Source organism: Balaenoptera acutorostrata, chromosome 3, assembly GCF_949987535.1.
Source record: "Balaenoptera acutorostrata chromosome 3, mBalAcu1.1, whole genome shotgun sequence".
Taxonomy (NCBI): domain Eukaryota; kingdom Metazoa; phylum Chordata; class Mammalia; order Artiodactyla; family Balaenopteridae; genus Balaenoptera; species Balaenoptera acutorostrata.
The window spans coordinates 26,272,007-26,278,943 of NC_080066.1; positions in this window are offsets into that span (position 1 = coordinate 26,272,007).

The following is a 6,937-nucleotide window of genomic DNA, read 5'->3' on the forward strand; positions in this document are numbered from 1 at the left end:
AGAGCTCCTGGCATCTCCTTTCAGAGCTGGAGGAGCCCTACCCTCCTGCTTTTGGATGAAGAGGTGATGTGTGCAAAGTGACTGCCCAGTGGTGGGACAGGGAGCTTGCTCTGAAGCACACACGCTTGCCGCTTTCAGAAAATTTCCTCTGGCTTGAGTCTGTCCAGAGATCTCAAGGCTCCTTCAGGACTTGGAGTCCCTGCATTCCAATGGGCCTTCTACTCACTACGTGTGTCCGAGAGGTGCCCTGCTGCCCCAGCCCGAGGGATGAGTTGGCAGAATCTTCTGCCTCTGGTCTTGCCAGCTCTGCCCACACCTGCTAAGAACACTTGGTCCTCAGGGCAAAGCCCAATCTCCTTGGCGTGCTATTCAAGGCCCTGCCCACCTGCCACCTGCTCCATCCTGTGTGGAGAAGTCAGCTCTAGGGTCTCCCTGGACGCCCCTCCCCAGTGGCACCTGTACCCTTCCTCACACTCATGGCTCACACATCTGTCTGCCCCATAAACTCCTTCACGTCTCTGTCTCCACTTAAGCATCCCATGTTCTCACGGAAAGTTGTGGATGCTGGATGGCGACAGCCATCCCTCAGATAAGAGGGTCAGAACTCAGGATGGAGAAGGGTTTTCCGTCCACCCCCAAGAAAATCAACACAAGAAGCGGAACCAGAACCCAGATCTGAGGTGTCCTGGGTGGAGTTGTTTACGGAGGGACAGGGCCTACCCGCCCAACTCTACCCCAGGCACCGAGAAGGAGCCCATGGGGGGGGGGGGTGGGCTCATCACACACAAGCTGCGGGCTGGCAGAGCACCCCCCAAGCGTATATGACTGTGCTTCCAACAGGTGAGCATCTCCTACCACGAAAACCTACTCCCCGGATTCCTCCTTCCCCAGACCCCTGTACCCAGAGTGAGAGAATGCATAAAAATGAAACAACAAAATGAAACATGTTCCCCCAACCCCCAAACACCCTTTGTTAGAGTGATCCAGAGGATTAAATAGCTGGTGGAGACCACAGGATTTTAAACTCAGGCTCCTGTGGACAGATGGGCACCTGGCCTTGAGGGGAGAACCCAGAGGAGAGGCCGGGAGGGCAGGCAGATGGAAATCTGGCAAGAGCAGGAGGCTGCTGTGAGCGGCGGTTAGGCGAGGAAAACTGAGCTGGTGTGAGCAGAAACCACGGGAAGGAGAAGGCTTTTCCAAGAAATTACAGCGGTATCGCCTTCCAAGTGGCTGGGGACCTCTGCAGACATGATCTCATTGCCCCTCCCCCCAGGGCCTCTGGGGGAACCCGGGGCCGGGGGTCTCTGCCCCGTCCTGAGTTCAAAGAAGACTCTACCTGCCTACTCTCCCAAAGAGGCCTGAACCTGGCGTTCCCTCACTGACAGCGGAGGAACCAGAAAACTCCCCTCACAGCTGATTCGACAGAAGTCTCCTCAAGCTTCAAGGGTCCTTAAAAGCACTTGAAATCTCTCAGGACAAAAATGACTGTAAAAAAAACAGTTGTTCAAGGAGAACTGTTTCATTCTGTACCAAGGGGATTGATTGTCTATTTGCTTTGTAAGAGTGGGCCTAGGACCCAGCCACTCTGCTCAGGCTTCTCTAGAGGAACAGAATCAATCGGATATATAGACATACAGAGGAGATTTGTGATAGGAATTGGCTCATGTGATTATGGAGGCTGAGAAGCCCCACCGTCTGCCATCTACCAGCTGGAGGCCCAAGCGAGCTGGGGGTGGGGGGTGATTCAGTCCAAGTCCGAAGGCCCAAGAACCAGGAATATCGGTCGATGTCCAAGGGATGGATGTCTCAGCTCAGAGCGAGCAAACTCCCCCCTTCCTCCATCCTTTTGTTCTATTCGGGCCCTTGATGGACTGGATGGTGCCCACCTGCGTGGGTGAAGGTAGTCTTTCCTCAATCCACCAATTCAAATGCTAATCTCTTCTGGAAATACCCTCATAGCCACACCTGGAAATCATGTTTACTGGGCATCGCTTAGCTCAGCCAATGTGACACATGAAATGAGCCATCACACCAGTAGTGTGGATGGAGATGCTTGTGTGCCTGGTGCAGTGGGTAGAGAGCATTTGGGGCATCAGCTAAGTGATGTTTCTGAGCCTCTTCTATGCCATTAGCACTTTGCTAGATGCTGGAGGATACATGAGCCCGAGTGAGACCTTATCAGCAGGTGGCCATGTGGCAGTGGGAGCAGAGTCAGCTCAGAAGAAGAGAAGTTTGGTGGCCCTGGGCACTCTGGGAAGGCTTTGTGGGGCCATCATTATGAGCCAGCCCTTGTCTGTCAGGTACCAGCTGTGTCCCAGCTCTGTGCTAAGTGATCTCTAGACACCATCCCATAATATAATCTCCATAACAACCCTGGGGGCTGTATAGCTGCAATTCCCATTCACAGCCCTTAGAGCAGTGCCAGGAACTGTCCATTGATGTTCTTTAGTGAATGGTTGACAATAATGCCATTGCAAAGTAAGGAGACTGAAGCCACCAAAGAAAAGTAATTTGTCGCTAGTTGCCAAGAATGAGAACAAGGGAATGGGCTTCCCTGGTGGCGCAGTGTTTAAGAATCAGCCTGCCAATGCAGGGGACACGGGTTCGAGCCCTGGTCCAGGAAGATCCCACATGCTGCGGAGCAACTAAGCCCGTGAGCCACAGCTACTGAGCCTGCACTCTAGAGCCTGCAAGCCACAACTACTGAGCCCGCATGCCACAACTACTGAAGCCCGTGCGCCTAGAGCCCATGCTCTGCAACAAGAGAAGCCACTGCATTGAGAAGCCCGCGCACTGCAACGAAGAGTAGCCCCCACTCACCGCAACTAGAGAAAGCCCGTGCGCAGTAACAAAGACCCAACGCAGCCAAAAATAAATAAAAATAAAAATAAAGAAATTAAAAAAAAAAAAAAAAGAGCAAGGGAAGAAGACCCAGACCCCCAGGGTCCCGGCAGTTAGAGCCCAAGCCTCAGAGCCGGACAGCCCCGCCTGGACCAGGCTCTGCCTGTGAGTGGCTGACCCTGGGGAGGACATGGACTCTGAAGGCATTGACTGGAGTATGGAAATAATATTTCTTTCAGAGGGCGGTTGGGAGGATTAAATGATACAATGAATAAACTTGCTCAGCACAGGACTGGCCTAGAGTAATCGTTCAATAAATTACTGTTATTTCATGAGCTTCACTCCAGCCCTGGGTGTATGAGAGCCTCTTAGAGTAAGGCTTCACCTCCTGAGACTGTGTTTTATCAGCCCTCCTTTGATGCAACGTCTTCCTGAAACTTCGGGCTAATCATCCAAATCTTCCCACGTCAACACAGAATGACTCATACAGGAACCTAACTAAGGCTTTTTAGTGTAGACATTCACATTTTTGAGAGAAAACAGGCCTGTTTATTTTAGCTGCCAACATGATTTAAGTTAGAACTTGGATAGAACTTGCTGACTGTGGTCATTGAAGGACACTAGCATAAATGACCAAAGGCTTTTTGGAACTCTCTTTACCTAAATACTTTGAAGAATAAGGATATTAGGGCTAACAAATAAAAGAAAGGAAAGAAGGAAGGAAGGAAGCAAGGAAAGGAGGAAGGAAGGAAGGAAGGGGAAAAGGAAAAAAGAAAGATAGAAGGAAATAGCTAAAATACCACAACCAAGAAGAATGAAAACCAATTGCTAATCAAGCTCCTATTTGAGTGTCAGTTGTGAAAAATATTTGTTGACTTAACGAAGATCCTATATCTTGTGTGGGGTTGTTATAGGAAGGTATTGATTGCATCTGAGCCATGGCTATGAAATCTGTGAGCTGTGACACCTCAGCCATTTATCCTCTATGGATGAAGGGAAAGCAGAACTCGTATCCAAGGCAACCAGAATGTCTGTGGGGCAGAGGTAGTCACATTGGGGACGGTTGGGGGAAAGGGAAGAAATCAATTTCTCCATCTCTGTGGTCACAGGGCTGTGGTCTGAGGCGGATGTAAGAACACGACGTCCTCCAGGGCAGCAGCATCCAGTTCCCTTTGCTGCCAACCTAAAGAAACTTGAGGAGTCCCAGCAGCTGGGGCCAGGGCGGTGCCGGAGCCAGCCGTGGTGTGCAGATGAAACGCAGGTTGGGTGGGGTGTAGACCCTACAGAGAGACTCGTGGGAGCCGCTGACTTTCAACCCTCCTCTTTTCCAGCTCCCACTATTTATTCTGGCTCCTGGCAGCAGACCCCTGTGGGGACAGAGGGACCTCATGGAACAGGGGCAGGGAGGAGGCATTCAAAAACCACAGGGTTAGTGATGAAACAGGGCAAAACAAACCCAACCAAAACAGGGAGCTTAGGGCGGGTCGGGCATGTGGATTTCAGGACTATTCCATGACTGTCAAGGGCAGGGCGCGGGGCTAAACACACCCAGATTCCTGGCTCCCGGCAGACCTTGATTTCCTGAAAAACCTCCACAAAGTGATCCCAAAACCATGATGCACTGCCCTCTGCCTCGTAATCACAAGCAGCAGCTTTGAGGTTGATGAATTCGCCTGTGATCCCCCTAGAGACCACCAGGGTTTCTGTACACCTTCCCCGCCCCACGCAGCTCCTTGGGCTGGGTGAGCCCGGCACCTCGTGGCCCCAGCACAGACTGAACCAGCATCCCTCTCCAGCATCCCCAGGGATGCCACCCCAGGTCCCGACTGGCTGGAGTCGTGGGCCCATCCCCTCCAGCTACAAAGCCTCCCAGAGCCGGGGGTCCACCTGGAGCTCTAGGACGGAGCAAACCTTGTGGTCCTAACCGCTTGGACTAGAGCTTTCAACCTTGTGTTCGTGCCTCTTTTGTTCGTCCTACTTGCAGGGGTGAGGGAGGTGGAGTACAGAACCGGACGGATCTCAGGTTCAGTCTCGGGGAGGGGGCGGGCACTGAAGAGGCATCTTCCTGGTGGGGGGCCTGTGAATGATTGAAGCCTCTCCCAGCCTCCCCCCCGTCTCTCTGCTGGGACTGGAGACATGCTTTTCAAGGATGTCACGGATTGCCTGTTTGTCTGCATTTGTTCCCTGATCAGTGGGGCCGTGGGGAGGCGGTCTGCATGTGTCTGGCTTACTGGGCCCTCCAGCGCCTATTCACACGTTGGGTGTTGGGACCTTAGGACCTTAACTGGTGAAAGGTCAACAGTCACCTTGATTGTTTCCAGGCTGCCCCACCTCCCCCTCCCATCGAACAAACAAAACACACTAGCAAACAGATCCTTCTGATGGCCCAGACCTGACCTGCTTGGGAGGAAATTCTATCCTGGCCAGTGGGTTCAAGGGGATTGTGGACACAGGCCTTCTCTCTGCTTCCTAACTGTACAGGTCATCCCGTGAGATGGTTTGGCTCATGAACTTTAAAAAGGAGTCAGGACAAAGGTAGACTGGGTTCAGGATGCCTCCGGAACTCCCCTTGTTCTTTCTGCTTCTGCGCAAAGGCGTCAGATCTTTCCAGTCCCATCCTGGTCTGGTTTCACCATCTCTAGGGGGTCTGGTTGTGCAGGACCAACCACACACAGGCCATGTCTTCGAGTCTATGCTGAAGAGAGTACTTCCGGGGGACCAGGGGTGCGTGGTTAGGAAAAAGAGCCACCACATACTGTTAACATGGCAGAACTGTTTGGGAATGTGGATACCCACACCAGTCCTGCCTTCCGGTTTCCAAGGATGACCCAAAGCGGTGAAGACTTTCCTCTCTGAACTGCTCACCTGCAAGGAGAAGTGGTCCAGGACTCAGCTTCTCCTTTTCCCCCTCACAACACCTGCCAACACTCGACTCAGAGCAAGCTTTTTCTCCTGGCTGATCTCAGTTTTTACCTTCAGGGCAGGGATGCTGCCTGATCCATCCTTGTATCCTCAGGGCCAAGCATAAAATCTAACACAGAGTAGGTTCCTAAAGCGTTGAGTGAATGATGAGTAAGAGTCAGGAAATGCCAGGAGGAGAAGAAGGACAGAGAGGTTATCTGCAGAGCCAGAGGTGGGGGAAATGCAGAGGAGACGGTGGATTGGTGATCTGGATGGGAAGGTATGGGACCCGTTTTCTCTCAGACTTCTTTCTGCTGTTGTCTGAGACCTGACTGATTCCCCTTCTGGAATATTTACTTAAGAAGCTAAAGAGAGAGGGTATTACCTGGAGAGTTAGCAGGTTTCTCTTCTCAGGGGCCAAAAGCCAAACAGATGGTTGAGGGCGGAGGCCGGGGCGCCGGCTCACAGTGAGCTGAGCATCCTTCACCATGAGACCTGGGCTCTGGGCAGCTCCAGACAGCCCTGTGAGCTGGCGAGGGCTTCTGTGGGGAAGTGAGTCATTCATTCTTCGTGGCATAGCTGTGGCCTTCCAGGAAATGGTATTGGACACGTATGCATAGATACACACATGCAATGTGTGCACCCAAGGGCATGGACTGGCTGCACCAAGTTGATACTACAAGCCTTGCCCACCCACAGTTCCTCCAGCTCGTTGGTCCAGCAGAACCTGGGGCCTCTGGAAGGGTAGGACCAGGTGGAGAGGAGATTTGCCATGATGCTTCTTCTCTTTGGTGATGCTAAGGTGACCAGGATAAAGACCCTGGTCACCTGGGGGCTCCTGCGTAGTGAGCAGACCCGAAGAATGTGTAAGTCCACAAACATTTCAATTAATGGGATGCTGGCGAGACTGCAAACAAAGCCTGAGGACGTAGAGACTCCAGTGGATCTCCTTGGCAGTCACATAGGTTATACCTGTTAAAAATCACCAGTCACTCACGGAGGAAATGATCAGTGAGCTCTCACCACTCTGCACCAGGCCCTGGGCCAGAGTACAGAGTACCAGAGTACGCTGGTACAGCAGGGAGCAGGCAGGCGCGGTGCCTGCCCTCAGGATGTCAGCTTCCTTCCATGCCCACATCAGTACCCCAGCATTTCCCCAAAGCTTGTCCATTTTGAGTTATCCCACAAATAATGT